General features: G+C 48.0%; 1 protein-coding gene and 1 non-coding gene across 2 annotated transcripts in view; one reads left to right on the plus strand and one right to left on the minus strand.

The window, feature by feature from the left end:
* Nucleotides 1-14,126, minus strand: part of LOC126413153 (uncharacterized) — a 1,175,329-nt gene that overhangs the window by 819,572 nt on the left and 341,631 nt on the right. The window lies entirely within an intron of this gene.
* On the plus strand, nt 9,475-9,549 carry Trnat-ugu (transfer RNA threonine (anticodon UGU)). The gene has a single exon. It is a non-coding gene; the product is annotated as a tRNA-Thr (tRNA).

Below are 14,126 nucleotides of genomic sequence, written 5' to 3' on the forward strand. Positions count from 1 at the left end.
CTGTTACTCTCGTGTCGACTGCGAAGTCACTAACCCTCGCTATACGCCGCGGCCCACTGGACTCACGTGCCGACCTCACATGCGCCGACGCTCAAGACGGACAAGGCATCTTGTGTCTCAGTGCGCGACCGACCAACCGATTGGTCCAACCACCAATGACTATTGCCTGAGCAAACTCGAGCAGACTGGCGGCCTAACGCGCAGAGTCAGATGCAGGAATTAAGCCCCGACCTGGCGACCACTCTTACTGGCGGAGTGGAAAGAGTCTCATTTTGCCAGCTTTAAAGGTTGATCCGAACGACAGACAGACACTGACTGCCTACCAAATGCGGACGAGAGACAAACTAGCAAGCTGGGGACGAGAGACTGACCGACTGGCGAGTTTTTTTTTCCTTTATTGTTATTTTAATACCTGAACAATCAGGTAGGCTGTCACCGGCATGCTACGCCGCTCTTCAGCCATAGTGTTGACAATAACAGAACACAGAATGGAGAATCAGAATGAACATAGTGACAGGCAAAAAAAAAACAAAAAAAGTGGTCTTAGATACACAAAAAAACACGGAGCCGTTCACACTCGACGATAACGACACTGAAAACACGTTGACACGGCGCACATAACACTCATGAATCCGACGGCACAAGTGAACCGTGACGGCGGAAACTAAAAACACGAAACGATGTCACACACGAGACACTGATAGCGATGATCTCCGGTGCGCGAAAGTCCACTGAGTGTGTACGAGTCCAGGGACCTGTCAAGAGGGGAAGAAGGGTGAGGGTGAGGGGGAGGGGGGTGGAGAGGGTGGAGAGGGGAGAACAAAGATGCTAATGGCTGAGGAGATGGGAGGAGGAGTAGAGGGACAGGGTAGGGGAGGCCCGGGGGAGGAGTGGGGAGAAAGGGAGGGGGGGTGCCCAAAGGAACAGACACAGGAAAGGAAGAGGGAGGGAGGATCAGAGTTGGTAGGAGGGGTATATGGAGGGAAGGAGAACATCATCAGGGAGGGGGAGCTGGCGGAAGCCACCTTGGGAGAGGGTAAGGATGGTGAAGAGATGGAGACCGGGAATACAGGTGCGGCAGCGGGTGGGGGTGGGAGAGGATGGGCGAGACAAGCGGGTGAGGAGGATCAAGTTTGCGGGAGGTGTACAGGATCCATATCCTTTCAAGGAAAAGGAGGAGGTGGGGGAACGGAATGAGATCGTACAGGATCTGTGTGGGGGAGGGGAGACGGATGTGATAGGCGAGGCGAAGAGCATGGCGTTCCAGGATCTGAAGGGATTTGTAAAAGGTAGGGGGGGTGGAGATCCAGGCCAGATGGGCATAACAAAGGATAGGGCGGATGAGGGATTTATAGGTGTGGCGTACGGTGGAGGGTCCAGACCCCACGTACGGCCGGAAAGGAGCTTGAGGAGACGGAGTCGGGAGCGTGCCTTGGCTTGGATTGTCTGGAGATGGGGGGGGGGGGGGGTCGAGGGTGACGCCAAGGTACTTAAGGTTGGGGGTGAGGGCGAAAGGACGGCCATAGATGGTGAGATAGAAATCAAGGAGGCGGAAGGAAGGGGTGGTTTTGCCTACAATGATCGCCAGGGTTTTGGAGGGGTTGACCTTGAGCAACCACTGGTTGCACCAAGCGGTGAACCGGTCAAGATGGGATTGGAGAAGGTGTTGGGAGCGCTGCAGGGTGGGGGCAAGGGCAAGGAAGGCGGTGTCATCGGCAAACTGGAGAAGGTGGACGGGGGGTGACGGCGGCGGCATGTCCGCCGTATATAAACGGTACAGAAGGGGAGAGAGGACGGCGGAGCCTTGGGGCACACCGGCGGAGGGAAAAAAGGTGTAGGAATCCGTGTTATGGATGGTGACGCAGGAAGGAAGGTGGGAGAGAAAGGAGCCGATCAGACGGACGTAATTAATGGGAAGGGCGAAGGTTTGGAGCTTGAAGAGGAGACCGGAATGCCATACGCGGTCATAATCACGTTCGAGGTCCAGGGAGAGGAAGATTGCGGAGCGACGGAAATTAAGCTGTTCGGAAAGGAGATGAGTGAGGTGAAGGAGAAGGTCGTCAAAAGAGAAGGACGGCCGAAAGCCACACTGGGTAACGGGAAGGAGGCAGTGCTGGCGGAGATGCTGGTGAATGCGGCGGGTAAGGATAGATTCCAGGACCTTGCTGAAGACCGAGGTAAGGCTGATGGGACGGTAGGAGGAGACGGCGGACGGCGGTTTACCAGGTTTAAGGAACATCAGGATACGGGAGGTTTTCCACAGGTCGGGGTAGTAACCGGTGGACAGGACTACATTGTAGAGCCTGGCCAGGGTGGAGAGGAAAGAGACAGGAGCTTCACGAAGGTGACGGTAGGTGAGACGATCGTGACCAGGAGCGGTGTTGCGTTCCGTGCGGAGTGTAGCAATGAGATCCTGTGTAGTGATAGGGGCGTTGAGTTCCGTGTGTGCAATGTTGTCCAAGTACTGGAAACCAGGAGCGAGGGAAGGGACAGAGGTGTCAGTTCGATCGCGGACATCCGGGAAGAGGGAGTAATCGAACTGGGGATCGTCGTGGATGGAAAAGACATCGGAGAGGTAAGAGGCAAAGTGATTGGCCTTACTAAGGGTGTCAGGGAAGGGGTGATCATCATGGAGAAGAGGATAGTAGGGGGAGGGTTTAGTTCCGGTAAGGCGACGGAAGGCTGACCAGAACTTGGACGAGTTGATAGGTAGGGTAGCATTTAAACGGGTGCATGTCTGTCGCCAGTCCCGGCGTTTCTTAGCTGCGAGCAAATTACGAATGTGTCGCTGGAGAGTTGCCGGTGGCGTCGTAGTGTGTCCGGGTCACGCGTGTGGAGGAAGGCACGGTAGAGACGGCGGGATTCACGGAGGAGGAGGACGCCCTGTGGGGGTAAGGTAGGACGGTGGGGGTGGATGGCGACAGTAGGGACGTGGGCCTCCACGGCCTCAGACAAGGTCTGCTGGAGAACCGACTGGCGAGCTCGTAGCGCCCCTTAAATGCACGTGAACAGGCAACCCTTCTCCTTTCCCACCAGAGGGAGACACCAAAGCTGCGATTGCCACAGCGGCGCCACCGCCAGAAACGGAGGGCGGCCGCTTCACACTACGCGCTGCGGCGCACTCTTCAAAACAGCAATTTTTACCACGGCTCAAATGGTTCAAATGGCTCTGAGCACTATGGGACTCAACTGCTGAGGTCACTAGTCCCCTAGAACTTAGAACTAGTTAAACCTAACTAACCTAAGGACATCACAAACATCCATGCCCGAGGCAGGATTCGAACCTGCGACCGTAGCAGTCTTGCGGTTCCAGACTGCAGCGCCTTTAACCGCACGGCCACTTCGGCCGGCTTACCACGGCTCAATCACATAATTAATTACAGGTACCGAATCGAATAAGGAGAAATGAAATTTATGATATAATTTCAGTAAAAGAAGGGATCGACTGCTAAGCGAAATCCTGAGTCATCGACGGATTGTTAAGTTGGAATTAGAGGGACGCGTTTGGGGTAAAATTGTAGAGCGGAAGGCTGGACTACAGCAAAGAGGTTGAGAGGGAAGTAGGCTGCAGTACTTGCGCAGAGATGAAGAGGACTGCACAGCAGAGACTAACGTGAAAAGCTGCGTCAAACAAGTGTTTAGACTGAAGACACGACAACACTCCAGAAGATAACGATTTCTTCGACAGATATATATGTGAGTTTTGATACAAAACCATCATTGTAATTGTACCAATACAAGAAGTTTGGGACGTGCTGGAGGAGAGAGTCACGCCAAAAACAGAAGAGTTGGTAAAACATTGCTTGCAGTGTACCTAATTGAGGTGGCGAGGGGCCTTTAAAAATCAAATTGTCGTTATAGATATGGGTTGTTCTCTCTCACTAGCTGTTAGCTACTCATGGCAGCTTTCCAAGGAAGGACTCTTTGAAGATCGTGTATGAAACCACCACATTGGTTCCCTTTGTGGATGATACATTCTTTGTCTGCCCAGATGAGGAAGAGCAGGTGCATAATTTCTACAGGTAACTTAAAATATGTCCACCATAGAATCAGTTTCACTGTGTGAAGAGAGCGTATTTGCAGTTCGCCGTTCCAAAAAGTGCTAATCTGCTGACGACCCAACGAAAATTAGGGCACTCTTTACATACAAAACCCATAAATACTGTGAGATACCTACACTAGTATTCGCACAAAAACCCCGCAGAAAAACACTTCTCAGCATGCTGGCTGCTAGAACTTAATGAATCAGTGACGCTACCAATAAAAGAAAAGTATTCAGTTGGTTACAGAAACAAACAGCTGCGACGCGAAGTCAGTAAACAGAGCTCGGATGCGCAAGAAAGCAACAGAAATAAAAGATAAAGGGTACACAGCACCACACCTGGTGTATCTGCCGTACATAAAGTGCCTGACGATCGCGTCAGAAAGATAGTCTGACGTAAAGGTCTGTCAGTCAAAAAACGAACGCCTTTTTAAGATCAACGGAAGACCAACTACTACAGGCCGCTGGAGTGTACGAAATTGGCTGCCAGACTAATATAAAGCAGTCATAAGAATGCTTAAAAGAAGTTGAACGACAGGGCTCCGACTCAAAAGGCTCTGAGCACGATTGGACTTAGCATCTTTGAACGACGTGAACGCCATAAGTGACTCACCAAGTTAGCTTCAGATGAATATAACGGAAAATGTAGTCAGGATGGAGACATTGCTACAGTTCAGTCGTTGTTTAGTAGTAATCAGTCTGAACACTGATTTAGTACAGCTCTCCACATTAGTTTATATTTTGCAAGCATCTTCATTTCAGCATAACTACTACAACCTACATCCACTTGAACCTGCTTACTACTGTCGAACCTCAGCTTCTCGCTAAAATTTTTGCTGGCCACATTTCGCCTCGTTACCAAATTGACAATTCCTTGACTCCTCGGGATAGGTTGGATGTGTGCAATCAACCTATCCCCTATTTTAGTTAGCTGTACCATATTGTGCCATAAAGCCCATCACTCCCTTAGTCGGTCCAGTATATCTTCATTGATTATCCTACCCACCCATCTTATCTATGCCATGCTACTGTAACCCTGCACTTTAGAAAACGCTATACTCTTCTTATCTGTACTGTTTAACGTCCGTGTTCACTTACATTTATGACTAGACTCGAGATTTGGTAGATCTACTAGATCTAATCATCATTTAATAGCTTCAGCTGAATATCGCATACCTGAAGAAACTTGGAGACACACTTCTCACCGAACTGAAGCCGTTCTGAACGCTATAGGCGGAGTTACACAGTATAAGTGTGAAGAACCCTGCAGGTGACTAATTGTTTGTCCAGTGTACTTAAAGAAGAAGTAGTAATCGAATGGGGAAGAAAAAGACTTTATGGCACAACTTGACTAATAGAGGAAATAGAGCCACAGGAAACACATCTTCAGTTGTCAAAGAATTGTTAATTTATTTGATAATGGAGGGAAGTGTGGATGAGAAGGTTAAAACTGTAGATGGAGACCAAGGCTTAATTACACTATTGGCCATTAAAAATGCTACACCACGAAGATGACGTGCTACAGACGCGAAATTTAGCCGACAGGAAGAAGATGCTTTGATATGCAAATGATTAGCTTTTCAGAGCATTCACACAAAGTTGGCGCCGGTGGCGACACCTACAACGTGCTCACATGAGGAAAGTTTCCAACCGATTTCTCATACACAAACAGCAGTTGACCAGCGTTGCCTGGTGAAACGTTGTTGTGATGCTTCGTGTAATGAGGAGAAATCCGTACCATCACGTTTCCGACTTTGATAAAGGTCGGATTGTAGCCTTTTATCGTATCGCGACATTGCTGCTCGCGATGATCGATATCCAATGACTGTTAGCAGAATATGGAATCGGTGGGTTTCGGAGGGTAATACGGAACGCCGTGCTGGATCCCAACGGCCTCGTATCACTAGCAGTCGAGATGACAGGCATCTTATCTGCATGGCTGTAACGGATCGTGCAGCCACGTCTCGATCCCTGAATCAACAGATGGGGACGTTTGCAAAACAACAACCACCTGCACGAACAGTTCGACGACGTTTGCAGCAGCATCGACTATCAGCTCGGAGAACATGGCTGCGGTTACCCTTGACGCTGCAACACAGACGAGAGCGCCTGCGATGGTGTACTCAACGACGAACCTGGGTGCACGAATGGCAAAACGTCATTTTTTCGGATGAATCCATGTTCTGTTTACAGCATCATGATGGTTGCATCCGTGTTTGGCGACATCGCGGTGAACGCACAATGGAAGCGTGTATTCGTCATCGCCATACTGGCGTATCACCCTGTGTGATGGTATGGTATGGTATGGGGTGGCATTGGTTACACGTCTCTGTCACCTCTTGTTCGTACTGACGGCACTTTGAACAGCGGACGTTACATTTCAGATGTGTTACGACCCGTGGCTCTACCCTTCATTCGATCCCTGCGTTACCCTACATTTCAGCACGACAATGCACGACCGCGTGTTGCAGGTCCTGTGCGGGCCTTTCTGGATACAGAAAATGTTCGACTGCTGCCCTGTCCAGCACATTCTCCAGATCTCTTACCAATTGAAAACGTCTGGTCAATGGTGGCCGAGCAACTGGCTCGTCACAATACGCCAGTCACTACTCTTGATGAACTGCGGTATCGTGTTGAAGCTGCATGGGCAGCTGTACCTGTACACGCCATCCAAGCTCTGTTTGACTCAATGCCCAGGCATATCATGGCCGTTATTACGGCCAGAGGTGGTTGTTCGGGGTGCTGATTTCTTAGGATCTTTGCACCCAAATTGCGTGAAATGTAATCAGATGTCAGTTCTAGTATAATATATTTCTCCAATGAATACTCGTTTGTCATCTGCATTTCTTCTTGGTGTAGCAATTTTAACGGCCATTAGTGTACATCAAATAAGAGGTACACAGCAAATACCGTGAGAGGCCGCCACCACAGAGGCACGACGAATTGCCTGGTGTCTCTCAGTTCTGGGCAGCAGCCCCTAGATGGTGCTCACAAACACGAAGCTCTAAAGAGCCTGTATAGGGAGAGAGTGGCCAACCGGACGATACGGCGGCCATTTTTCTGCCAAACTGCGGGGGGAACTTTTGAATGGCCAGTAGTGGAGTAGTGGAATACACACAAACCGAATCAGAAGCACAAGAGAATATGGCGAAATCATTCGTTAAATGCCTTCGTTTATAAGAATAATGTGTGACAGTAATTTTCACACAGCCAATTTACAGGTCTGTTTTCAAATGTAATTATGTGTATTGCAAGTTGTTTTATATGTAGTAAGAAGCAAAAACGACCTACTTCACATAGATAAGAGTACTTGGTTGGTTTCCACAAGGCTCCTGTTTGATTTATGTCAGCCCTGTTGACTGCGACTGCCCACTGCTTTCGTCTTTCTTCATTCCGTGGAAATGCTAACACGCGAAATGCACCTTCGCATCTATTGGAACAACCAAATGCAGCACAAGCTGGCATCATTTACGAAGGTCTGCAGAACGAATTACAGATGTCAAAAACAATACTGTACAATTACTAACGTGCTTACTTCAAACATGTGGGCCTACCCACTTCATCAAAAAACGCTTCGTTATTTCAACTCATATGTAAGATCACAAACGCTAATTACGTACTAAAAACGATATACAACTAAATCGAATATGCATGCACAACGCATAACAAGTCTCTCAATAATTCAAATACCTTTTAATCGTTTCCAAAAGTCCTCTGTACTTCAATTCAACTCAAAAGCACGGCGAACATAGGAAGCGCGAGAGACGTTGGGCGCCATTTTTCTGCCATAACTAATCAACCAATCACGGGCAACTTCACCTATGGCCACTCTCTGTATACAGGCTCTCTACGAACCTCTTCCTGCTTCTGCCTGCCCTGCCTTCAGCACGACGTATACAGCTACCCCGCGCGGTCTTAGTCATCTTGTCACGGTCTGTGCGGCTTCACCCCCCACCCTCCCCCCCTCCCTGTCGGAGGTTCTCCCTCGGGCACGTGTGTGTGTGTGTGTGTGTGTGTGTGTCGTCCTTGGCGTAAGTTAGATTAAGAGTGTGTAGGCTTAGGGACCGATGACTTCAGCAGCTTGGTCCTATAAGACCTTACCACAAATACAGCTTCTGACAGAGCAGGCAGACAATAAGGAATTCTGTCAGTTCTGGACCACACTGTTCCCACCTTGTGGGGGTGGGTGGCCACGGATATTCTTCAGCCGACTGGCTCTAAACACTACGCGCCGCAGACACACACACACACAGTTCAACACTAGCAATTGGGTTACTTCAGATCAGTGCCCGCGTCCCGCTCAGTACGGACCTCTGAGGACTACCTTCAGACTTCACAGTTTCTGTATAATGAGAACTTGAACCAACCCAGAGTGTCTGCAACATTACATTCAGTTACAAGGAGAATATCATAGACTGCGAAGATAAAGCAAAGCTATTTAGATTTCACTGTATTACGTTTAGTACAATAAGTGCCATGCATCAAACGGTACCAAAGTTAAATATACCATACGTATCATATTCTTGATAGAAGCCATTTGGCATTTCTTACTATGCTGCCACATTTCTGATTTAGTGCACCCTGTCAAAGAAGTGTTTAACAGTCACAGTGTGCAAGGGCTACCTTAATCAGCTGTAGAAGTTTTCTGCTACCATGGATGTCTGGGATGAATTAATATGAGGGGCGTTTAATAAGTAATACAACATTATTCTTCTGAAAGCAAGTTGATTTATTCAGGATCCAACGTACCATATTATTTCTCACTCTTTCGTCTATTATACCCTATTTTTTCAACATAATCTTCGTTGCCTCACCTTAATGGGAGGACCCTTATGCCGTCATGGTACCGCTCTACTGGTCAACATCGGAGTCAACGTCTTGCTGCACCAATAAGCTCCCCATTATCCACGTACTGCTTCCCGCAGAGTGCATACTTCACTGGACGAAACAGATGGAATTAAGAATTATATTAATACCTTCAGCTGCTAACGGCCGTTGATATATATCAACGGGGACAGGTGAATATGTGTTCCCCGACCGGGACTCGAACCCGGGATCTCATGCTTACATGGCAGACGTCCCCGTTGATATATATCAACGCCCGTCAGCAGCTGAAGGTATTAATATAATTCTAATTTCGTTCTACACGGTTGCAGGTCATCAATGGTGCCCGTTCTTTCGGACATGTCCGAAAGAACAGACACAATATCCATATTAGTATATAGTTGTGACAACTTCGTCCATGACCTTCTTCTTCTGTGCGGTTGCACACATATTCCCCGAACTCTTACGGGACTTGGTAAGAATGTCTTCCACGAGTAATGAGTGCGTTGGAGTGGGACACTACGAATGTGTGTGGACATACAAGGTAAGAATGTGGGTCTCGCGGGAGGCGTGCGCGAGATAGTCCCTGCAGTCGCCCTATCCTCTGTGCCCTCGGTGGCTCAGATGGATAGAGCGTCTGCCATGTAAGCAGGAGATCCCGGGTTCGAGTCCCGGTCGGGGCACACATTTTCACCCGTCCCCGTTGATATTTATCAACGCCCGTCAGCAGCTGAAGGTATTAATATAATTCTTAATTCGTTCTAGACGGCTGCAGGTCATCAATGGTGTCTGTTGTTTCGGACATGTCCGAAAGAACCGACACCATATCCATATAAGAAACACATGGAAGTCGGTAGATGCGAGACCCGATTTGTAGGAAAAATGAGGGAGAACCATCCAAAGAAGTTTGCAAATTTATGTGGGGCCTTTTAATGTCCTGGAGAAGGAGAAGTTCGTTTGCATTTTTGTCACGAAGAAGACGCTGAAGTGGTTTGTTCACTTTGCTGAAGGTAGCACAATACACTTCGCAGTAGATCACTGCACCATGGGGAAGGACACCAAACATAATAACCTCTTCAGACTCCCAGAAGACCGTCGCTATGATTTTATTGGCTAATTGTACGACTTTGCAATTTTTCTGCAGAGTAGGGGGTGTGTGCCGCCACTCCATGAAACTCCGTTCTGTTTCAGGTTCAAAGTGGTGCCCAACTGGCACACACCTTTGGGAATTCCAACTGGCGGACGAGTGTGTTAGTACTACCGACAGAGACGCCTAGTTGTGCAGTGAGGTATTTGATTCTGATGCGTCGATCACTTCGAATGAATGCGTCCGCACGCTCCAACATTGCAGGAGTCACAGCTGTGTGCAGCCGGCCGGCACGCTGGAGATGGGACACGTTGTGCAACATTGTTGCGATGATGACAGATGCCTCGCCCAACGACTCACCGTGCTTTTGTTCATGACAGGTCTCCATAAATGTTCTGCAAGCGCCTATAAGTATCTTCCCGCCAAAAGAAATTCAATAACAGGTCTCTGCATCTCCGTTGCAGATGCCATTTTGATGGCTTCGTATAGCGCCGCAACTTATCGGGACTATAGGGGCTGAAACGGGAATATTTCACGACGTCACGCAATGGATTACGTATTTCTCATCCGAAACTTTCCGAGAAGAAAAAGTGTTGTATTACTTACTGAACGCTCCTCGTAGTGGCGTTCAGTTACAAAAGTGGCAACAAAAACAGTAACGAGGTTATGATGGACGTCGGTTGGAGTTGCTATGCCGACTTGAAAACGGTAAGCATGTTCAAATGGATGTAAGTTGCAAGGCGATGAGCCTTCCACAGGACAGACTAGTGTGGAGGGTTCCTTGAACAGACTCTTCGCCGGCCGTGGTGGCCGAGCGGTTCTAGGCGCTTCAGTCCGGAACCGCGCGACTGCTACGGTCGCAGGTTCGAATCCCGCCTCGGGCATGGATGTGTGTGATGTCCTTAGGTTAGTTAGGTTTAAGTAGTTCTAAGTTCTGGGGGACTGATTTCCTCAGATGTTAAGTTCCATAGTGCTCGGAGCCATTTGAACCGACTCTTCGGGCTGATGACTGCACAGCAGACCCATTTTTAAACTTCCGACCAATACTCAAAAACGTATAAAACCGCTGTATAGAAATTTTCTTGTAAATCTAACCTCGCTTCGTATTTGGGCCAGGTTCACAGATCGGCGAGCTGCCGCTGCAGGTTATATAAAACGCACATCGGGCCCCAGAGCCGTCTGAATCTGAGGCGTGCCGCGGGTGACAGCTGCGAGTTGATATGAGGGGCTGTGGGCTGGTGGAGTGAGAGGGGACGTTGGGAGGGGGGAGGGAGAGGGGTGGAGGTGGGAGAGGGGGAGAGGGGCAGAGGGGGGAACAGGCAGAACGCATATGGCGCCCCGTGGCGCGCCGCGGCGCGGCCCTGACTGATGCGCGCATTTACATATTATTCGCTCCGGCGCTGAATTTGTAGCCACCGGCCGAAATAAATTGAAACAAAGCTGCCCCCGGCGCTTGCGTAACGCGATCGCCCGGGCACGATTCACGACCGCCGCGCAGGGCGCTCTTCCCCCGCAATGAGGGTTCGTGTACCGCTCGCGAAAATCGTGCAGCTGACACGGGGCCACGCAAGATTACGAGCGACGTAGCACGCACCGACTGAACGCCGCCCGCACAGACACTGGAGCGGAGCGACAGCTGGCTGGAACTGGCTTGTTCCACTCCACCTCGCTGAGCGTACGCCAATGTGACTGTCAGCCGGGGTGAAGTGCTGTTTCTAGTAAGCCTGTCTGTCCAGTCGCATGCGTTGAACTGTGCGACACACAACTTCCCACGCATCCAATCCGTTCACTAATTCCAGGACCGTTGCTAGGTGTTTTGTCGCTCTAGGCGAGAACTGAAAAATGCCGCCCGCTCTTCCTTTTTTTTTTTCTACCATAGATCTTCCCGATATCCCCCCCCCCCCCACCACCACCACCACCCCCACCGACGTCCAACGGCGTAACAATGCAAAACTCCTATTATACTTTTAATCATTAAACTAAGGTGACCAGACGTCCTCATTTTCTGAGGACAATTCTATTTTCATGCTTTGTCCTCAATTGCTTTAAAACTGATTGAAGATAATAAATGTGCTCATTTTTTAATTTTTTGTTCTCCCAAAATTCTTGTTCTCGAGTAAAAGAATTTAACCATGTAGGTGAATGGATTGCAGAAAATTGTAATGAAAATAAATCTGTCAGATCAAGAATCCAGAAAATGGAGACGGCGTTTCAGTTAACAAAAAACATTTACAACAAAAAGAGTTTCTCGTGTAACTGCAAAATACGACACTGCAGAACAGTAATTAAACCTGAAGCTCTCTACGCATCTGAGACACTAAACCAACGCAGAACACTAAAAGGGGAATTAGAAGTGAAAGATCGTAAAATAATGAGGAAAATTCTAGAACCAACAACTAAAGATGGTGGGCATTATCCAAAACCCAATGCAGAAATATATAAAAATATCTCCAAAGTAACAGACACAGTGCGCATGAGAAGAATCCAATTCACGGGGCATTTAGAAAGAATGAACTCAAACAGGTTAACGCACAAAATCCATACGTTCTTAAAGAACAAAACTACAAAACAGAACTGATACAAACAGAAGGGAAAAGATCTGAGAGAATTAGGGTCTCTAAATCTACATTACAGAAAGGAAATCAGAAAAATCTCAAACACACGGGGTTTTGACGAAAAAGAGAGAAAAACTAACCAACATACATGGTCTACGCAACGAAAGCCAGCCCATTCATTGCTTATGAAGGAATACTGGGCGAAAAGGAAGGCCAACAAATGTTGATTACGCGTAGTCCTAAGTGATCCATCCGCGAAGAAGAAGAAGAAGAAGAAACAGGAGGTATGTGCTGAACATTAAATTAGATCTCAACAGAATATAACAGTACAACCAGATTTGGCATCAATTACTTGTTTTATTTAATTGCAACATAATGGCCTAATAAAGGTGTGGAACTATTTCCTGGTGCGAATGAATTCTTGCCTGAATTTAGAAATTATGCTATCGTGCTGGGAGACATGCCGAGCATCAAACTGGGTCATCTGGATAATCGTGGTGTTATTTCGGTTCTGTTTTAATTGAAATATTTTTAGAATGACGTGGTTTTGAGGTCGGTAGAGACAATGTGTTAACTTTTGTCAGAGTAAGTAAAGTCTTATTAAGCATCTGTTCCGTAGGCTTTTGAAAGCAATTCACTGTTTTAATTCTTCCTCTTTTTCATTTTTTCTCCTCTTTTGCGCAATTTTTTCGCTATTTGGTATGAAATTAATTTTGTTCGCCCTTTGCCGACACTAAAATTATCCTGCCCTCGGCGGCAGTCTGGCCTTGCTTGCCTAATGGCAGAAACGGCCCTGACTAATCCTTAAACTCTACGTCTCAATTTGTCAGCTTAAGCTGAGGAGGCTGTAAAACATCGTGACGCCGACATGTTTCGTTTACTGTATGACGGTCTGGCTACATCGTTCATATTTAATTCTAATACTCAAGGGTTCACGCGGAATCAGCATGTTGTAATAAGAAATTATAAGCACAGCTGCAGCTGAACGACAATCAGTGGACTGAATAGCCGGTCAGTAGCAGCGAGCAGCCGACGGCCGGGCATGGAAGGGCAGCCACCAAAGAATCGCTACGCAGGGGCCTAAGTTTGCGGTAACTATGTCGCAAACTATCTGGTTCACCCTCGATCGAACCTATTATTTAATCACCAAAGAAGCTTGGTTGAAGAGTAAATTTATCACATAAAATAGCGAGAAACAACTGGGAAGCAAACGCACATAGCTACGCCTTGGAGGAATGAAATGTGGCTAGGGCCTCCCGTCGGGTAGACCGGCTGCCTGGTGCAAGTCTTTTGAGTTGACGCCACTTCGACGACTTGTGTGTCGATGGGGGTGATATGATGATGAAGACAGCACAACATCCAGTCCCTGAGCGGAGAAAATCTCCGACCCAGCCGGAAGTCGAACCCCGGACCACAGCAGTCGGCCACCCTGATCACTCAGCTACCGAGACGGATCTTGGAGTAATTTTATTTGTGTACTCAGCTACTGAACACTGTCATTCCTTAGCCCTCAATGGGCGAACATTGCACATACAAATTAAATAGAGTGAGCCTATGCGAATCATTGTCGACATTTTCAGATCAACTCCTATTCAGTAGCTGATTGTTATGTATATCA

Source organism: Schistocerca serialis, chromosome 7, assembly GCF_023864345.2.
Source record: "Schistocerca serialis cubense isolate TAMUIC-IGC-003099 chromosome 7, iqSchSeri2.2, whole genome shotgun sequence".
Taxonomy (NCBI): domain Eukaryota; kingdom Metazoa; phylum Arthropoda; class Insecta; order Orthoptera; family Acrididae; genus Schistocerca; species Schistocerca serialis.